General features: G+C 37.4%; 1 long non-coding RNA gene across 1 annotated transcript in view; it reads right to left on the bottom strand.

Moving 5' to 3' along the window:
* The window catches only part of LOC115837524, a 77323-nt gene extending 59415 nt beyond the window's left edge, over positions 1-17908 (bottom strand). The window contains exon 1 of the long non-coding RNA XR_004032537.1: positions 17666-17908. This is a non-coding gene — a long non-coding RNA (uncharacterized LOC115837524). The remainder of the gene's footprint in view (positions 1-17665) is intronic.
* Between the last annotated feature and the right edge of the window lie 4294 nt (positions 17909-22202).

The raw sequence follows: 22202 nt of genomic DNA, 5'->3' as shown, positions 1-22202 counted from the left end.
ATAGTTTCAGCAGGAATGGTACCAGCTCTTCTTTGTACATCTGGTAGAATTCAGCTGTGAATCTATCTGGTCCTTGGCTTTTTTTTTTTTGGTCAATAGGTTATTTATTATGGCCTCAATTTCAGAACTTTGTATTGGTCTATTAAGGGATTCAGTTTCTTCCTGGTTTAGTCGTGGGAGGGTGTATGTGTAGGAATTTATCTATTTCTTCTAGATTTTCTAGCTTATGGGCATAGAGTTGCTCATAATATTCTCTGATGGTTATTTGTATTTCTGTGGGGTCACAGGAAATATCCTCCTTATCATTTCTGATTGTGTATATTTGAATATTCTCTCTTCTCTTTTTTATTACTCTAGTTTCTGTTCCATCTATTTTATTAATTTTTTCAAAAAACCAGCTCCTGGATTCGTTGATCTTTTGAATGGTTTCTCGTGTCTCTATATCCTTCAGTTCAGCTCTGATTTTGGTTATTTCTTGTCTTCTGCTAGCTTTGAATTTGTTTGCTTTTAGTTCTCTACTTCTTTTAGTTGTGATGTTAGGTTGTTAGCTTGAGATCTTTCAAATTTTTTATTTGGGCATTTAGTGCTATACATTTCCTTCTTATCACTGCCTTAGCTGTGTCCCAGAAATTTTGGTATACTATATCTTTCTTTTTATTAGTTTCAAAGAATTTATTGATTTCTGCCTTAATTTCATTATATACCCAAAAGTCATTCAGCAGCAGGTTTTTCAATTTCCATGTAATCGTATCATTTTGAGTGAATTTCTTAGTCTTGAGTTCTAATTTGATTGCTCTGTGTTCCGAGAGACTGTTTGTTATTATTTCAATTCTTTTGCATTTGCTGAGAAGTGTTTTACATCTGATTATATGATTGATTTTAGAGTAAATTCCAGGTGGCTATAAGAAGAATGTATAATCTGTTGTTATGGGGTGGAGAGTTCTGTAGATGTCTATCAGGTCCATTTGATCCAGTGCTGAGTTCAGGTCCTAAATATCTTTGTTAATTTTCTAACTCAATGGTCAGTCTAATATTGTCAGTGTGGTATTAAAGTCTCCCACTATTACTGTGTGGGAATCTAAGTCTCTTTCAAGTCTCTAAGAACTTGCTTTATGAATATGAGTGCTCCTGTGTTGGGTACATATATATTTAGGATAATGAGATCTTCTTGTTGAATTGAACACTTTACCATTACGTAATTCCCTTGTCTTTTTTTTTTTTATCTTTGTTGGTTTAAAGTCTGTTTTGTTTTGTTTTGTTTTGTTTTCCAGAAACTAGGACTGCAACCCTTGTTTTTTTTTCTGTTTTCCAACTGCTCAGTAGATTTTCCTCCATTTCTTTATTTTGAGCCTATGTGTGTCACTGCATGTGAGATGGGTCTCTTGAAGACACATACCAGTGTGTCTTGGTTCTTTATCCAGCTTGTCACTCTGTGTCTTTTAATTGGGACATTTAGCCCATTTACATTTAGGGCTAGTATTGATATGTGTGGATATGATCCTATCATTATGATGTGAGCTGGTTATTTTGCAGACTTGTTTGTGTGATTGGTTTATGCTGTCACTGGTCTGTGTGCTTCAGTGTGTTTTTGTAGTGGTTGGTAACGGTCTTCCTGTTCATATTTCGTGCTTCCTTCTGGAGCTCTTGTAAGGCAGGTCTGGTGGTAACAAATTCCCTCAGCATTTGCTTCTCTGAAAATGATCTTACTTCTTCTTTGCTTATGAAGCTTAACTTGGTCAGATATGAAATTAGGGGTTGGAATTTGTTTTCTTTAAGAATGTTGAATATTGGTCCACAATCTCTTCTGGCTTGTAGGGTTTCTGCTCAGAGGTCCATGGTTAGTCTGATGGGTTTCTCTTTGTGGGTGACCTGACCTTTCTCTCTAGCTGATTTTGACATTTCTTCTTTCATTTCAACCTTGGAGGATCTGATGATTATGTGTCTTGGGCATGACCTTCTTGTGAAATATCCACTGGGATTCTCTGCATTTCCTGAATTTGAATGTTGGCCTTTCTAGCTAGGCTGAGGAAGTTCTCATAAATGATATCTCGAAATGTGCTTTCCAGATTTGTTCCATTCTCCCATCTCTTCAGGTACATCAATCATTCATAGATTCAGTTTCTTTACATAATACCATATTTCTCAGAGGTTTTGTTCATTCATTTTCAATATTTTTTCTCTATTATTGTATGCCTGTCTTATTTCAGAAAGGTAGTCTTCAAGCTCTGAGAATCTTTACTCTGCTTGGTCTATTCTGCTATTAATACTTATAATTGCAATATAAAATTCTCATAGTGTGTTTTTCAGCTCTATCAGTTTGACTTCATTCTTCTCTATACTGGCTATTTTGTCTGTCAGCTCCTGCAATGTTTTATCGTGATATTTAGTTTCTTTGCATTGGGTTACAATGTACCCCTTTAGCTCAATGACTCAGTGACATGAATTCTACTTCTGTCATTTCAACCATCTCAACCTCAGCCCAGTTCTGAACCCTTGCGGGAGAGATGATGTGGTCATTTGGAGGAAAGAGGGCACTCTGGCTTTGAGTTTTCAGCATTCTTGCACTGATTCTTTCTCATCTTTGTGGGCTTACCTACCTTCAAACTTTAAGGTTGCTGGCCTTTGAGTGGGTTTTTTTTTTCTTTTAACAGTCTGGCCAATTTTCCATAGGGCTTCTGTGTTTTGTGTGGGTCTGCTCCAGTCCCTAGTCACCTCAGATATTCCAGTACATGAAGGTATTGCCAGTGAAGGCTATGAAACAGCCAAAATGGCAGCCTGCCCTTTCCTCGGGGAGCTCCATCCCAGGGAGGTACAGACCTGTTACTGGCCTGAATGCACCTGTAAGGAGGCGGCTGGAAACCCTGGCTGGGAGGTCTCACTCAGTCAGCAGGCATAGGACTGGGGGACCCACTTAAAGAATCAGTCTGGCCATGTTTTTGTACAGCAGCTGTGTTGTGCTGGGGTACTGCTTCTGCTCCTGCTCCTGGTCAGCTTGGGCTCCCAAAAGCCTGGAGGCTGGAATGGCTGAGTCACCCAAGCAGCGTGGATGGTGGCCCACCTATCCCTCTGGGTGCTCTGTCACCAAAAGTTTTCAATTCTTTGTTGGCCAGAGAAAACTGGCAGGTTGGCAGGAAGTCCACTCAGTAAGGAGGAATGAAATAGGGGACCCACTTAAAGAAACAGTCTAGTCATGCTTTCATAGAGCAGCTGTGCTGTGTTGGAGTACCGCTTCTGTCCTGGTTGGCTTGGGGTCTCTGAAGCCCACAGGCTGGAACATCTAAGCAGACTCCTCCCTCTGGGAACTCTGTCAGGAGAGAATTCAAATCTCTGATCAGCCAGAGAACACCAGTGGGGGTGTCTGGAGGCCACGGTTAGGAGGGTTTGCCTAGTAAGGAGGAACCAATCAGGAACGTGCTTACAGAAGCAGTCTGGCCACATTTTGGTAGAGCAGCTGTGCTGTGCTAGGGGGTCCCTTCTGCCCTAGTTGGTCTGGACTCTCCAAAGCTCACAGACTGGAATGGCTGAGTCATCCAAATAGCAAAGATGGCAGCTTATCCCTCCCCCTGAGAACTCTGTCACAAGGAGGCACAATACTGTTGCCAGTGGCTTGCTGGATTCCAAGCCAGTGGGTCTTATCTTGTAAGATGCCATGGAAGTGGGGCCCGCACACCATTGCTGCTTGGCCCCTAAGAGTCAGTCTCTTTCCTAGGGGTATGTAAAAAGGTCCAACCTCCCATCTTGCCAAAGTTGCAGCTACTTTTGCCGGGAAGCTCAGAGCCAGAGTATGTAAAGCTCCTGGAACTCCGCACATGCCTAAGTCGCTGCTCTGCCAAGACTCCACATAGCTTTGTATGTTAGACTGAATGCCCCGGTGGAGTGCGTTCATGAGGGGATCTCCTGACCTGAGGGGTTGCAAAGATCCATGGAAGAAGCCTGCTTTCCCAGGGATGCACATTCACTCACCACTTCCCTGGGTGGGGGAGGTTCCCTTGGCTCTGTGTCCCTCCCAGGAGGGCTATCGTTTTTGCCTTGCTTTTCTTCATTCTCTGTGGGTTGAGTCGTTTCCTTTAATAGTCCCAATGCAAGTATCTGGATGTTTCAGTTGAAAGAGCTGTATTAACTCACCACTTTCATTCCTCTCTGTGAGAGATATGCACCATAGCTACTTCTAGTTGGCCATCTTGGCCACTCCCAATAAATACTTGAACGGTGATTTCTGACAGTTTAGTCCACCTGTCACCCAAGAAGTGTACACTGTACCCAATGTGTAGTCTTTTATCCCTCACCCCCCTCCCAACATTTCCCCTCAAGTCCCCAAATTTCAGTATATTATTCTTATGCCTCTGTTTCCTCATAGCTTAGTTCCTACTTATAAGTGAGTACATACAATATTTGTTTTTCCATTCTAAGTTACTTCACTTAGAATAATGGCCTCCAGTTCTATCCAAGTTGCTGCAAAAGACATTATTGCATTCATTGTTATGGCTGAGTAGTATTCCCTGTTGAATATATAGCACATTTTCTTTATCCATTTGTTAGCTGATGGGCACTTAAGTTGGTTCCATATCTTTGCAATTGCAAATTGTGCTGCTATAAACATGTGTGTGCATGTGTCTTTTTCATATGACTTCTTTTCCTTTGGGTAAATACCTAATAGTGGGATTGCTGGATCGAATGGTAGTTCTTTTAATTTTTTAAGGAATCTCCATACTGTTTTCTATAGTTGTTGTACTAATAATTTACATTCCCATCAGCACTGTAAAGTGTTCTCTTTTCACTAAATCCATGCCAACATCTATCGTTTTTTGACTTTTTAAATTATAGCAATTCTTCCAGGAGTAAGGTGTTATCTCATTATATCATTATGGTTTTAATTTGTATTTCCCTGATGATTAGTGATATTGAGAACTTTTTCATATGATCGTTGGCCATTTGTATATCTTCTTTTGAGATTTCTTCTATTCATGTCCTTTGCCTGCTTTTTGATGAGATTATTTGTTTTTTACTTGCTGATTTAAGTTCCTTGTAGATACTGGATATTAGTCCTTTGTCAAACGCATACTTTGCAAACATTTTCTCTCATTCTGTGGGTTTTCTGTTTACTATGCTGATTGATTATTTCCTTTGCTGTGCATAAGCTTTTTAGATTAATTAGGTCCCATGCACTTTTTTTGTTGTTTTTGCATTTGCTTTGGGGGTCTTAGTCATAAATTCTTTGCCAAGCCAATGTCTAGAAAAGTTTTTCCAACGTTATCTTCTGGGATTTTTATGGCTTCAGGCCTTAGATTTAAGTCCTTGATTCATCTTTATTTGATTTTTGTATGGGTAAGAGATTACAATACAGTTTTCTTCCTCCACATGTGGCTTGCTAATTTTCCCATCACCATTTATTGAATAGGCTGTCCTTTCTCCAATTTACATTTTTGTTTGCTTTGTCAAAGATCAGTTGGCTGTAAGCATTTGGCTTTATTTCTGGACCTTCTATTCTGTTCCATTGGTCTATGTGCCTATTTTTATACTAGTGACATGCTGTTTGTGTAACTATAGCCTTGTAGTACAGTTTGAAGTTGGGTAATGTGATGCCTCCAGATTTGTTCTTTTTACTCAGTATTGCTATGCAGACTCTTTTTTGGTTCCATATGAATTTTAGGAATGTTTTTTCTAGTTCTGTGAAGAATGCTGTTGGTATTTTGATGAGAATTGCATTGAATCTGTGGGTTGCTTTAGGCAGTGTGGTCATTTTATACAATATTGATTCTCTCTATCAATAAGCATCGATGTTCCCATTTGTGTCATCTATAATTTCTTTTAGCAGTGTTTTGTAGTTTTCCTTGTAGAGATCTTTCACCTCCTTGGTTAAATATATTCTTCAGTATTTTATTTATTGATTTATTTTTGCAGCTGTCATAAAGGGATTGAGTTCTTTATTTGATTTTCAGTTTTGTTGTTGTTCACATATAGGAGTGCTACTGATTTGTGTACATTGACTGTATGCTGAGACTTTATTGAACTTGTTTATCAGATCTAGGATCTTTTAGGATGAGTCTTCAGGTTATACAATCATATCATCTGCGAACAGTGACAGTTTGACATATCTTTTGCTGTTTGGATGACCTTTCTTTCTTTCTTTTTTCTGATTGCTCTATCTAGGACTTCCAGTACTATGTTAAATAGAAGTGGTTAAAGTGGGAATCCCTGTCTTGTTCCAGTTCTCAGGAAGAAGGCTTTCAACTTTTATCCCCATTCAGTGTGATGTTGGCTGTGGGTTTGTCATACATGGCTTTTACCACTTTGAGGTAAGTCCCTTCTATGCCTATTTTGTTTAGGGTTTTATTATAGAGGGATACTGGGGTTTATCAAATAATATTTTTGTATCAATTGAGATGATCATATGGTTTTTGTTTTTGATTCTATTTTTGTGATGTATCACAGGTATTGACTTGTGTATGTTAGACCATTCCTGCATCCCTCGTATGAAACCCACTTGATCACGATGTATTTTCTTTTTGGCATACTGTTAGATTCAGCCAGCTGGTGTTTTGAGAATTTTCACATCTAACTTCATCAGGAATATTGGTCTCTAGTTTTCTGTTTTTGTTATGTCCTTTCCTGGTTTTGGTATTAGGTTGATACTGGCTTCATAGAATGATTTAGGGAGGATTCTCTCTTTCTCTATCTTTTGAAATGGTTTCAGCAGAATTGGTACCAATTCTTGGAATGTCAGATGATATGATTCAGCTGTGAATCCTTGTGGTCCTAGGCTTTTCCTTTTTAGGTATTTTTTTAAATTACTGATTCAATAGTACTGCTTGTTATTGCTCTGCCCTGGGTTTCTATTTCTTCCTGATTTAATCTAGGTACATTTGTATATTTTCAGGAATTTAACCATTTTCTCTAGATTTTCTAGTTTCTGCACATAAAGGTGTTCATAGTAGCCTTGAATGATCTTTTGTGTTTCTGTGGTATTGGTTGTAATATCCCCAGTTTAGTTTCTAATTGAGCCTATTTAGATCTTCTCTCTTCTTTTCTTGGTGACTCTCACTAATGGTCTGTCAATTCTGTTTATCTTTTCAAAGAACCAGCTTTTTGTCTCATATGGCTGGCTTTCATTAGCTGGCATTGGCACTATGGGGAGTGGGCGTAAAAGACCTCTGGATCTCCAGGTGTGTGATATTCGGGCAGAAGGATAGGAAAGACAGAAAAGATTAAGATTAAAAGATAGGAAAGAGAAAGAAAGAGAATTCGGATATTTCAATGGTTCTAAATGGCTGTCTAATATTTTCCCTCTAGGAGCCAAAATGAATAATGCAGATTTATCTTCAGGGCTTCTCATTCACATGACTTTGAACACTAAAAGAAGTCTTCTTAGCTGAGAGCTGCTGCCATATCTGCTTGAGAGGATCTGAAATTCCTTCAGTGCAGTTTTCATAGATGCCAATGTCCACAGGGCCAGGTGGGAAATGCAAATAAGAGCAGCAGGGTTGGAGAAAGGAAAGAGCAAGACCAGCATTTCACCAATAAAAACATATTATTGGAAGAAAGCAAAAAGAGGGCTTAAAACAGCTGTCTTAGGTTTATGGCCCTTCCTGCAAATTACTAGCTTTGGCTGATCACTTTTAGAATTAAAATGAAAAAAAAAAGCATACAGCTATGTAATATCACACTAATTACATTAAAGTATTTTAAATTACAGACATTTTACCAAGGAAAAAATTTATATAGTTTGTCGGCCAGGCGCGGTGGCTCAAGCCTGTAATCCCAGTACTTTACGAGGCCGAGGCAGGCAGATCACTTGAGGTCAGGAGTTCGAGACCAGCCTGGACAACATAGTGAAACCCTGTCTCTACTAAAAATACAAAAATTAGCTGGGCATGGTGGCATGTTCCTGTAATCCCAACTACTCGGGAGACTGAGGCAGGAGAATCACTTGAACCCGAGAGGTGGAGGTTGCAGTGAGCTGAGATCACGTCACTGCACTCTAGCCTGGGCAACAGAGCGAGACTCTGTCTCAGAAAAAAGACAAAATTATATAGTTTGTATAAAATACCTTCATTTTTAAATATTGGCATGTAATTCAAATTACGTTTAAACTATTATGTACCAATATCAAAGGATACAAAACTTAAGTTAGAAAAGAGGAGTAAGTTCAAGAGATCTATTGTACAACATGGTGACTGTAGTTAATAACAGTGTGTGGTATTTTTGAAAAATGATGAGAGTAGATTTTAAGTGTTCTCACTACAAAAATACTACATAAGGTAATGCATACATTAATTTACTTGATTTAGCCATTCCACAATGTATATATATTTCAAAACATCATGTTGTACACAATAAATATATACAATGTTGTCAGTTAAAAAATATGTGAAACAATAAAAATACATAAATATAGAAAAAGATCAAGTAAGTTCAGTGAAAAAGATATTGTTTACCAAATATGATGCATATTCGTAGGGCAAGTTGCTGTTTTATGGTCCCTGCTTTAATAAAAGTTTTTAAAAAATTATTTTAGTCAGAATTAAGTAGCTAGAAAATGCTAAGAGATTTAATAGAGGAGAATGAATATGTTTCAGTCTGAATATAAATGACTACCAATCCTTTCCTGCTTGAGGACGTATATTTAAAGAATGAGAAGGGAATGGAGAGAAGGATATTATATAGAAGAAAGGGTTACAGAGGGATGTTGAAGACTATAATAACTAATTGGTAGATTTCACAATTCTGCAGCCAGTTATTTGACCCTTCCTCAACTCTGCGTGGGGCAAGGAGTAAGAGCTGGTCCAGAGTGAGGTTTGCTTTTGTGTAGGGTGCACCCTAGCATCTTAACAGAAAGAGGTCTCACTGTATAATCACTTCATGGCATATTTTGTGTCTGTAAATATTCCTGATACTAAAATATTTTACTCTGTTTTCCAACATCCAATTACATTTAAAAGAAGTTCCACCAAAAAATAACTGAAGCACGATCTTTGAGAGTTTATCCAGTCACAAGTATTTTTAAATGCTCCACAGACAATTATGAATCTCACTAAAGTTGGAAAATTATTGCCCCATAACTTCACGAGATTAAACAATTAAGGTAAAGCTCACAGGGTATAATGCAGTTGTTCCTGCTATAAAGGACTCATGAAGTGGGGAAGATAGAGGTGACTGGGAAAAACAAGGCAGGAAGGAGTCCCTGGGTGTGAAGAAGGACATAATGTGAAGGATCAAAGTACTTCCCCTTCTGCCACCTGCCTTCAGTTCTCCTGTATGTATACATGGTCTTTTTCACAGAGTCCAAATTTCCAACCTTTATCATTCACACTGCATTCTTTTAGCCCATCTCCTTGATTTGACACTTCAGCCTTATTTTCTCATGGTCTTTCTTACTGTAATCAACTTCTTCTATTTAACCATCTCAGTCATTCCCAACTCATCATTTTTCTAAAAACTTTTAGAAACAATTATCCCATTTTAATATTCCATACCTTGATGATGGTGGTGGCTATACAACTCTGTGCATCTGTCAAAATTCATAGAACTATAAATCTAAAAGGTAAATTTTACGTTATGTTTAGTATACTTAAATACTTAGTATATACTTTAGTATACTTAAATACGCCTGACTTTAAAAATAAAGCATATTCTTTAACGTTCTATTTTCAGTCCCAGTCACTTTTTTCAGACTCTACAAATAAAAGGGACAAGAGAAGAAATAGAAAAGAAGTGGGCACAAATTCGGGAAGGCTTATGGAAATAGCGTACTATATGTGTGCTATGGTATACCTTTACCAAGTTGAGTAGTTAATGTAGCTTTTATTTTAATCTCAAATTAGGACTGTTGGCACAACCAGTACAGTGTGGTTAATAAAGCATAAATTAGGGAAAAAGTGGTAAGGATACCTTTTTACTATTTTAGTTTGAGGTTCAAGTTTTTCCTGGATAGAAAGAAAAAAAAATAATCTTTTTATCATTGCCAACTTTTTTGGTGGAGAAAAATTACTCTTTTTAAGTAGAGATCAACTGGAGTCTGCCTTTGACAGTAGACCTTCCCTTAAGTTCTCATCAGTAGAGCTCTTGGATGATCAAAGGACAATACAATTAGCAAAGTGTGATAAACATGCTTCCTCCTCAGAACTGTTTCATTAAGTGCTTTTCTCACTAGAATTATAGTGAGAGCCGTGGAGCTATAGTAGCCGAGATTGGGGGTAATAATTCATCAGGTTATGGAGCTCTTACAGAAGTCCAATCCCATAAATTTTCTTTAATACACTCTCTTGGCTGAGTTTTAATTATAATAGGTCATGTTAACTTGATCAATGTTTCTAAGTCCATGGAGATACAGAGCTAAGGTACCACCTAGGAATATTAGTTTAAATCTCATTTGTGTCCACATACTCTTATGATAAATTGCTAATGAGATTTCTTAATATTAGAATTGTTTCTGTTGAACACTTTGGTAGATTTGTTTTGGTGCGTGCTATCTCTTTTCCCTCTGTGTAAGTCAATATTTTAAATCTATACTGTGCTTTTATTTCTCTTGTGCCCACATCTAATAACAACCTTATTTATAGGTTTTCTGTCAACTGCCTTTATCTCCCAATAGCATGGCATCTATCAGAAGAGAGAACTGCTAACATTCCCACTGACTCTCAATCAAGAATTTTCCCTGTTTGGTTTCTCTTCATAATTAGTAACTCCACTCATCTATGTTTCACAACTGCATTTCAGATGGTCTGGGCTAGGGTAATAGAAATAAGAGGAAATGTGGCTACTCGGCTACCAAGCTAACTGGTGGCTTTGTAAACTGGAAAGTACATAGTTTCTGATATCATGCGATTTTCAAATCCTGGAAAGACTCTTCTTTTCCAAACTGGTTCCTTATTTATGAAATTTCTTTCACTGGTCATCTAACTTCATGGGACTTCAAGCTAATCATCTTTCAACTCTTGAATACTTTCCTGCACATCTGTGCTTTAAGATCTTCCAGAAACTATAATTTCAACATTTCAGATATTTGTTGAAAAAGCTTTTAAAATCAAATAACTTTAAGGAGAAATATCATTCATTGATGCCTTAATGTGAATGAGTTTTACATTAGAAGGTAGAGTGGAATGAGAGGGAGAGAAATAGAAGATTATTTTACAGTTCAGAAAGGGTTGATTTTCATCTAGGATATAAAGGCTCAGGTTAACCAGAGGTCTGTTTATCTCACACTCATTCTTAACTTTAAGATTTATATTTTTTTTTAACTGAAAAAAGCATTTATACATAAACAACAGATAAAACCTGCAGGCTAAAGGGAAGAAGGTCCTCATGTAAGAGGCCTGGTGTAAGAAAACAGGGAGAATATGTTAACCATTCAGAAAGTTTTTAAGCGATGAAATAATGTATGGCATAAAGATCCAGAAACAACAAACAGGATAGAATTCTTATTAAGATTGTGAATCCAATGGGATTCCTTGTCAGATAATTCAGGTACTGTTTGGAATAAGGTTTTCAAAAGTGTCCATAAAGGTTAACAAATTAGTTTTGATTTGAAATATCACAACCATTTTTTCTTGCTTTCTTGGGATTGAGGCTGAAAGAGTTTCATTGCATTTTCACTAGAAATGAGCTCTTTCAGTGGGCTCTTTTAAATGCTATTAAGGGCTACCTATGGTCTGAATAATCTATTTTTATAAGCAAAAATAATATATGGGTAAGTTACCAGATAATGGGTTTTCAGATCTCCATTAACAGCCATCTGCCAAGATTTCATGTTACTACTTTAGTGTCTATGTTTAGGACACTGTTTAATGAATCAGACTAAGTGGCAGCTCAGTTTCACAATCTAGGTCATGTGATCACAACTGTGGAAGAGAGAAGTGGGCATCTGACCCATAGAGAGGTCCTTTGCCACCATTTCCCTGCTAATTACATTATACATAAACTATCTCAATTGAAAAGCTCTCATGCAGGTTTTTTTGAAATCCTTGTTTGTTTCCACCTGCTTTCATTGGAAGCAGCTAAATATGAGTCCTCAAGCTAAAAATCTGAAAATTCGTTTTGATTTTCCTCTATTTCTCATCTCTCACTTCCTAACAATTGCCAAGTCAATATAATTTCATCATTATTTTCTTCTCATATTTTATCACTACTGTGTTTAAGAAACTTCCCAGTATCAACGAAAAAAAGAAATATTTTTATGTATATATTCTTATAAATTATATATATGTTACTATCATTTCTACTACTTTTGGAGCCAGATAGGTCACTTCATCCCTCCACATATCCAGCACCCCAGACACGCTAGGAGACTGTCTGGTACCATTGCTGGTTCTTTCAAATCTTAATTCCTGCTTTTCCCTGGGCATGAAAATTCATCTCATCTTGTCTGATTATTGAAGTCATACTCATGCTTCAAGACTCAAGACTTTTCATTAGACATTTCAATGAACAAATCTGTTTCACGTACCTACTTGAGCACATTAGGCTGCGTGCCAAGTGCTGGGTGCTCACATGTGCACTCCTCTGTCAAGTCATCTCCACACTTCTACATCAGAAATAAGAGTGACTCATAAGTGGAGTTGAATAATGAGAACACATGGACACAGGGAGGGGAACATCACACATTGGGACCTGTCGGTGGGTGGAGAGGCTAGGGGAGGGAGAGCACTAGAAGAAATACATAATGCAGATAACAAGTTGATGGGTGCAGCAAACCACCATGGCACATGTAGACCTATGTAACAAACCTGCACATTCTGCACGTGTATCCCAGAACTTCAGCTATAATATAATAAAGAGTGACATTTTCTGCTCCCTTCCAGCTCTCATTTCACCTCTACTTGTGTTAGTTACCTGTTCAAATGCTTGTCTTCTTCATTGTATTGTAAGCTCTTAGCAGAATATGCTTAAGAACTACTATGATCCTTTATGTATGAAGATTCTTTTGTTGAAATAATAAAGGAATTAATGAATAATGATTAGAATATAGGTGAATGGACTTCTTGTTCCAAATATAAATTAGACACTCAAGTTTACTCCTCCTACATCCCACTAAACACTGAATGATTGTAAAGTTATTAAATAAAGAATAAATTCATTAAAACTCTGAGAATGGAAGGAAGTGGAAAATTAAACTAAGATTAAGGCACATTTCACACAAAAAAAGAAAGGTTCCCACGGGAGAAAAATGCAGCAGAGGAAGGAAGTTGTGTGTGTGTGTGTGTTTTAATTTTATTTGGTTTTTGTTTGTTTGTTTCTCATGAAGAAATTCTGTGGTGTTGATAAATATAACAAGTCAGAATAGGAGACAGAGCACAAAATGAGATGATTGATCAAAAACTGCAATTGTATAAGCTACACAAATCAGTGTCCCAAACAAGTGCAGTAGCCGTGTTTACCCCCTGGGCTAACACCAGAAACATACTAACTAAGGAAATTAAGCAACTGATACAGGTGAAGTTAGAATGTTCTAAGACTGGAGAGTTGTTCCTATTTCAGTTATCTATTACTGCATGATAAAATGTTCCAAAAGTTAGCAGTTTAGCTCATAAATATATGGACCAGGATTGGGGGCAGTGAGAGTTTTCCACTGCACAAGGGTTATTCAGTCAGCTGCCGCTGGCTTGCAGCTAGGCTGGACTAGAAGGTCTGAGAAAGCTTCACTCACATTGCTTCCTCAGTGTGCCTCCACGTGGCAGCCCTCTCTATACATGGCTAGCTTGGGCTTCTCGACAGCATGATGACCTTGAAACAGTGGCTCTTCTCACAGGGCCATTGGCTTCCAAGTGGTAAAGGCAGAGGCCATAGACTTCCCAGACCGGGAAGTTTTATGTAGTCCCTTCTGCTATATTCTGTTGGAAAAACAGATACCAAGGAAAGCCCAGATTCCAGCAGAGGGGAAATAGACTTCATAATGAATGAGGTCAAGGTAAAGTCACACTGCAAAATAGCACATGGGATAACAAGTATTTTGGGGATCAATTTTGGAAACACACCTACTGCCCTCAGTCCACAAAAATTTCCTCTCTCATGAAAAACACACTCGTCACTCTCCCCCAAAATTTCATTCTATTACATCAGACCTAGGCTTGAGGACAAGAACGTCTTTATCTAAATTGGGTCCAGGTGAGAATAAGTTCCTTCAGGTGTTATTCTTTGGGCATCTTATCTTCAGAGATGAATGGATAAAAAACTAAAAGATATTTTTCTTGACCCATACCCAACATATATTGGGAAAATAGAGACAGAATAACTGCAACAGCCCCTGTCATTCAAAAAAGGAGTAAAACAGGAAACTACACAGTAGTCGGTCATCCACAGCAATTTTGAAATCCTCCTAGCATATGTCGTCAACCCCTGCTGCTGTGGGGAAAATAAATGTACACTGATTAAAGTCCAGCTCTGCTCTCCAGAAGTGGGTCTTCTGGCAGTGTAGCTATACCGTGTTGCTGTACCATGTTGCAAAAGACATTGCCCATGTTTGCAGCTGAGTGATTTTCTCAGCTTGTTTCCTGTGTGTGAAAGTTTGCGGGCCCATAGGCCTCACTTCATTTTGAAATCTCTTGTCCATTTCAGTCCAAACTGGTACAGTTTCTATAAAAGATATGTGTCTTTTCTATACATTGAATTAAAACCCACTCCTTAGACAAAAAGATACGTGCCCCTCTGCTTTAGTTTGTGAATCAGGGTGCCATGGGAGAAATCATTTGATATCCTCAGGTGCCCTTTATTCAAGCAGAGATCAAAGCAATATACCACGAAATTTTCTTTTTTTATTTCTTCACGAAGGATCTTCCAGGAAGATCTTTGACTTAATATTGACCCCAAAGCCACATTTTACAGGCAGCACCTTGGATTTAATTTTGGCTCTGCATCCATTTCCTAATTTGGAGACTGTGCCAGCTGGAGAAGCTGGGAATGAGACATAGTTTTATTTTCTAACCTGGCACGTCCTAAGCTAAAAATAGTTCCTGTAAATTCTGCTTGAATATGAAACAGATCCTTTTTTGGTTGATTTCTCTCACTTTATAATAGACAATTAAAAGAGGTCAGTTAAAATTTCCAATATTCTCCCAGGAAACTTCATTAGCCATATCCACTCAAAGACTAGGCTTCTTGTGGGCTGCTCACAGCTACTATCTGAGTGTGGTAGGATACTAAGGTAGGCCCCTCCATACAGTAACAAGTACATCTAAAATTAAAGAGTTGAAACTACAACCATTGTATTTTGTTTATGATGCTTTGGATTGTGATTTTGGGTAGAGCAGTGCTTCTGCTCTGCGTATTTTTGTCTGGGATCAATCTCTTAGCTGGTAACTGGGCTGGTAACCGGGCTGGGCAAAAAGATCCAAAAAGGCTTTGTCTGCATGTTTGTCATCACCATGACTCTTCATGTAGATTTTCTTTCTTTATGTGGCTGAAGTGATTTTCTTCATGGTCATATCAGGGCATTTAGACTTCTCTCATGGCATCTCATTTCCAAAAACAACAACAACAAAAAGAAATAAACAAACAAAAAAAGCCTTCTGAGCAAATGAAAAAAGCCTTATGAGCAAACGACATGGAAAGAAATTACATGATCTAAACCTCAGTCTCATACATTACACGTAATCATTTCTGTTGCATTCTTTTGACCAAAGCAGGTAACATGCCAGCACAGATTTCTGCAGAGCAGAAATAAACTCCACATTTGATGGGGGCATGTGTGGCAACCATGAATGTGAATTACTCGGCTGTTCTGCAACAGGGACAGTGATTGGTTGACATCTCCAGCTGTTGCACTCTGACTGTACCACCATAATACACTCAAAGACCACACTTCCTGCTCTCTCAGCCAATGACTGAGAGTCACAGGAACACAGAGGCAGGCTCATCTTACAAGACGCAGAAATTCTTTAACATGCTACTTTGTCCTGAGAGGTTCCCAAGAGCCTGGCATAATCTTTCTAGGAACTGTGCTGCCGTCTAAGACGACCTATTCTGCCTTCCTTCCTTCCCTGTCTTCACAGAGGTAAGGCTTGCCTCATGGTCAGAAAACTCTCTGCACCTTATCTTCCTTTCTCCCTTGTTCCTCTAATGGGTGTTTTCCCCAATTAATGTCTTGCACCTCTAATCTTGGTATCTCCTTCTCAGGGGACCCAGACTAACCCAGCTTGAAAAGGTCACAACAGAGCATGTGGGACGAGACCCTGTTGTGGTTTGCACACTAAGAGAACCAAAGGGTTTACCTGAAACCTCACAGTCAACATACCCTGCCAATATAGACAGCTATCAGAGAAGAAGTCAATAACAGCAGAAAAGACCAATTAATCTACCTAATTCTTCATTCATAAACATGAATAAACAGCCACAACCCACCAGACACTTAAAGTAGAGCAGCATCAGAAAGGAAAGGCCTATGATAAACAAGATAAAATACTGTTTTCCAGAGGAAGTGGAGATGAGAACTTCCATCAGAATTTTTCTTTCCTGTGCATTGTTTTTGAAAAAATTAAGGATATAGTTCTATAAACTGAAAAATAAGACAAGCAGGGATAAATATTTTGGGGGAAAAATATCTAGATCCTTTAGGGTGGCCTAGAAGGCCTTCTGCAGGAAGGTCCTGGATTCATTTTCCAGTCCTAAACCTCAGAGCTGGTCTCCACACATCCTGGTGCATGACCCTTATTAAGAGCTTACAGTTTTCTCCAAGATTAGGGCTGTTCTGAGTCTCAATGTCCCAGCTCCTCTCTCACTGCACACATGCTAAGATATGTATGTCTTGAAGTTGGAATTAGATAAACACTACACTCACTGAACTCTGTTTCTTCTTCATCTTTTCCTCTTTTCTGGATATTGTAGAAATTTCTATGTAAGTCACAATTCAAGAGACTACAGTATTAATTTATATTATATAGCATTTTGTCTGAGACTTTAAAAATTGAACATTATGATAAATGTGTTCTCATGAACTCAAACTGTAAAGATTCAGTCTCTTCATCGTAATATTAGTTTTATTTTATGTGTAAAAAAGCAGATCAATGTGGCTTCACAGATATTCAGCATTTGGGTTATATAATCTTTTGTTTTTAACATTTTCTTATACTTCTTATCTCCATGGCATAAAAGTTGCCCTCCTGAATCAAGTTCCATCTACCATTTCCAGAATAGTTAATATTCTTTTCTGGTTCTTAGTAATACGTTGGTTAGTTGGTTTATGTTCCTAATGTTGGAAGGGAAACAATGTAAGCTTTTTATTTCTTTGACTATAAAAGGAAGTTAACTAGAGAAATGGAAATGGAGAAATTCTAAGTCAAAAATAGGACAGTGGCTAATATTATTAGTATGGCTTTAAGTCCTATCGAATGAAAGTCTTCTCTAGGTATGTATTATAAAATGATGGGCATAACATGAGGAAGTTACAGAGTGGTAAGCTGGACAGCTAGAAGGTATTTGAGTTTTGTTACTTTCCCCTTGAAAACTGGGAAAGTACCAAGACAGGCCATTAAAACAGGCAGAGTGAGAGAAATAAACCATTGTCTTTATAGAAGTGCACATATTACTTTTATGAATATTTTTTTAAAGCTGAAAGTAAAGAACATCAAAAAAAAATTAGTAAAGACCATCTGGACTTGGCAGAAGCCTAGGGATGTGCCTTCCTTCCATCTGAGGTGAGGTTCCATCCTCCAGGAACGAGGGCTGTCAGTCTTACCTTTCTGGCTCTTTGTGTCCATCTGTCACATGGAGTCGGGACTAGAAAATCGCCCAGGATTCTTGCAGTCCACAGTTTAAGAACACTATGAAAACTCCAGTTGGGCTGGATCATTTCCTTTCATTTATTTCAAAGCTATAGTTAGATTCATGTAGGTGCCATTCGAAAGTGCAGTCTATTCAACCCATACATATGAAATCAGCAGAGTGCCTCTAGCAACCACACTGCAGTAGCCATACTGTCCACAACCTCAGTTCAAATTCCAGTGTTATACTCAGACGAAAAATGCTCTTCTTTTTTGCACTTAAATATAAGAGCAAACTGGTAGAGTAGAAAAAAACATGTTTATAATCCTAAAAATCCTCTTATTGTTCTAATTAGCATATATACATAAACATGAATTCATCTCAATGTATGACACCTAATTTATGAGTAAAAATGCTATGTGAAAGTTCCAAATATGTATTCAAGTGAAATGTTTTACATATTGGTACTTTATTGTTTTTTAATTACTCATGTATAAGCGATTTGGAAAATGATTTGGAAAACATTCAGCATCTTAATGGAAATAAATACCAGAGTTTTGCCTACAGGGATGATTTTATATTGAGAGAGAAAGACAGAGAGAGGAAGAAAAGGGGAAGGAAGAGGAGGGGAGAGGAGGAGAAAGGATGTGAGAGGAGGCAAGGAAATGGGAGGGAAAACTGCAGTGCCTAAAACAAGTCTGTCATGATTCTTATTCCCACATAATTTTAAAAAGCACTAACAGTTGTGCTTTGTTATTCAATAACTTAATTACTTTACAATTACCGTCTTCTAATTTTACCTTGAAAGAGTGTGTAACTAAAAGAAACAAGGGTGGCATTGGTGAAAATAACACAAAAATATACATTTTAAAAATGTTAGATACATTTGAAATCAAAGAAGTGAAAATGCTTAAGAAATTTGTTTCTGCACCGAAATCTATGTGCATGAGAGCACATATAAAAAATAAGACTGTGATTCCAAGTTGTGGTTTAACATCCAGAATTTTATAAGGTTATTAAGTCGTACCACAGTATCTATTAAGTACTGACCTTTGCCACAGAAACTTGGCATGGACTGTTCTCTTTAGGAAACAGATACAGCAAGAGAGCCTCTGGTTTCTGTTAGATTTATACAGAATATTGAGCTGATCAAGCCATGTTTATGGTAACTGTCCAAATATAGACTATAGAAAAACATGATAAATTATCCTTAAAGTGGAAAGTCTGAGTGATATTAAGTGGCCTGAAAATTTAATTTCAATTAAACCATTCTTAATGAACTTCCTGGTGATTAGGCAATTCTTTGCTTTGTTTACCCTATTAGTGTAAGAAAACTAGGAAAATGTCATAATGATACAGGAAATACCAAACATACAATAAAAGAAGACATGGACTCTGGATGAGATTTGATATATGGCATCATTTTTCTGCCTTAAATTTTTCAGCAGTAAACTTGGCATCTGTCCAATACTTGTGATTTTTTTTTTTATGTATGTGCAAAATCATTCCATTCTCACAGGTATCTGATGAGGCAGCCAGCATTATTATCCCCATCTTTTATATAAAAACACTGTGGTACAGAGAGGTAAACAACTTGTCACTAGCCACACAGCTTCCCTGTGGCTTTGCCTGAAATATCTTTCGTAACACACAAGGCCCATTCTGATGTGGTCTCTGGTACACATATAATTTTCTGGTACGTATGTGTAGCCTCTGGTCTCCTCAAGAGCCAGGCTTCCCTTCTCTTAAAACCCTGCCTGTCACCATGCTAAATTTCTTCAGTTCTTTGAATAAATGATACCCTATTGGAGAATAATTATTTCTGCCTTCATCTTGTGATGGTTATAATATTGAATAATTGTGCGATATGAAATAATAACAGATGGATTTGTCTTTCTATATAGCAACTTTCAATTAATAGGTCAGGATTATTATGTTGTCCCCTCCTTACCATGCTGAGATATAATAGTATAAAATTAATGAATTAGAACATATTTAGAAAAAATACAGAAAAAGGAACATTTCCATTTTCCTGAGTGAGGGGCAAATAACTCTACAAATCCAAAGTGTGAAAGAAAGCATTAATTGATATTTATCAAGCCTCTAGACATCAAAAGAAAATTTAGTGTATGGAAGAAGAATTAAAAGACTAACTAGATCTCTGGAAGCAAAATATATCCTGGCAATTCCCAGACATAATTTATCATGAGTGTCATGCATGACTTACAGAAATGCTAATAGAATAAACTGATTTCTGATTGCACCAGCAAGCCTACTTATAGAATCAGATACCTTTAAATGTTTTAATATCTATGGCTGATGTATGTCAACTTCCCAGAAACAATTTCAAGTTAACAAGTATTTGTATGAAAGACCTCTATATTCTAGGATAATATGTCCAAAAAAGGGAGCCAGTACTCTGAGAAAGACAATATTCAAGAACAGCTGCACATAATAACAAATCCTCACCAATGTGCTACATCAATTATTTTGGCTTAACTGAGTCATCTTCCTCTAACTCCTGAAAATGAAGAGATATCGGCAGTGACTAGAATGACTCATAACCACAATAACACATTTCACAAACATTCTCAAGAGCTTGAGCCACAATTCATAAGCTAACAGCTATTAACATGTAAACCAAGAGTCCCTTATAACAGAGAAGCCAGATTGTAAAAAGAAGTTAAATTATACAACATTCTACTGGTCAATACATAAATGTTTACAAGTATCACTTTGGCTGTTTAGTTAATCATTGCTTCCGTTTCAAGATGAGTCTTTCACTTTTCAATCTCAAATTAGGAAATCCTTTCATTCTCTTTTAGTCTTTTCTGAAATATTCTTTTAAAATGGTTTTCCTAGTGGTTTAAATTCTGACATTTTATATATTTCTTGGGTTTGCAGTCTTAAATATTTGAAGACATTACTCTACACTTGGTCTAAGAATTTTCCACCTAAGAAGGAAATATTTATTTCAACTTAAAATAATTCTTTAGAATCCAATGACATGAAGGATTATTGTCACATGGGAGGAATCAAAACCTCTGTCTAATACATCAAATCTATAGTCACCATATTTTCTTCAAACTATCTAAATTATTATGTATTTTAAAATATTTAAAATCAAAGAAATCTGTAATGAATTAACATTTTCTTCCATTTTTTCTGGATCTAAGAAGTTTTTATTTAAAAAAATAACACTGCAATAAATCAAATCAAATATGGGCATTTCTATACAATATCACATTTTTAATTTTTAAAATCAAATTTTTAATTTTAAAAATTTATAGTTTTATATATACATAGTATTAAAATAATCAAAGTTATAAATGAAAAAGTCTGTTCAGATTATAAAATGGGTAGGATAGGACCAATATACAACCTAGTATATAATATTAATTCCTACATATGGGCTTCGTTACATATAGTCCTTTTCTCCTTCCAAATCCAAATCCTTCCAAATCTATCAAGCATGTATCCTGGGAGGCTGATTGATATAGATGACACAAATGGTTTTCTTTACCCCATGGCTTCCCCAGTAGTAGGCACTGGCAGGAGAATAGTATAGGGAAAATATGGTAATCTGAATGATGTTCCCTCAAAAATGTCCATATTCAAATCCTCATAATATATGAATGTTACCTTATATGGCAAAGGGGACTTCGCAGCTATGATTAAGTTAAGGGTTTTTGATATGGAGAAATTATTCTGCGTTATCTAGTGGGCACAATCCAGTCATAAGTTTCCTTACAAGAGGAAGGTAGGAGGGCCAGAGTCAGAGAGAGAGTGAGAAAGAAGGTGTCGTGAGGACAGAAGCAGAAGTCACAGTCAGGGAGAGACACGAAGATGCTACACTTCTGGCTTTGGAGATGGAGGAAGGGAGCACAAGCCAAAGAATGCAGGTGTCCTCTAGAAGCTAGAAAAGGCAAGGGAGAAGATTGGCCCCTGGAGTCTCCAGAAGGAGTACAGCCCTGCGACACCTTGACATTTAGCCCAGCAAGACCCATGGGGGAGTTTTGACCATCAAGAACTGTAAAGTAATAAATGTATGTTGCTGTCAGCCACTAAGTTTGTGAATATTTATTACAGCAATACCAGGAAACTAATACATAAACACAGGGTAGTCCTTCCCTCAGCCCCTTGTCTGCAGATTAACTATGAGCTGAACGAGTTCCTCTACTGAAGGCCAGCTCTGGTCAAGTGGCCTTCTCCATGCAGCTAGCTTCTCTGGGATCTGCAATCACTCTATCCCTCCATTTTTAGGCCTCAGGGCCACCTGCACTTGTTAGTTTCTAATTAATCCCTTGTTAGTTTCATTAATCCCTGCCCAAACCTATGTAAGTAAGCAAACTGTCTAATTACCTGAATTTCAGTGTGATATGTTTCCTGCTGAGACTGTGCGATCCTGCAATATGCAACTAAGTCTTGACTAGAAACTCACTCGAAGTTAGTCCTGCCAAGTATTCCTCTATGTACTTTATTTGTGTGTGCATTATGTCACACTTTTCATG

This window comes from Nomascus leucogenys, chromosome 2, assembly GCF_006542625.1.
Source record: "Nomascus leucogenys isolate Asia chromosome 2, Asia_NLE_v1, whole genome shotgun sequence".
NCBI classification, from domain to species: Eukaryota; Metazoa; Chordata; class Mammalia; order Primates; family Hylobatidae; genus Nomascus; species Nomascus leucogenys.
The sequence above is the reverse complement of the archived record's forward strand: the minus strand, read 5'-3'. Positions and strand labels throughout refer to the sequence as shown.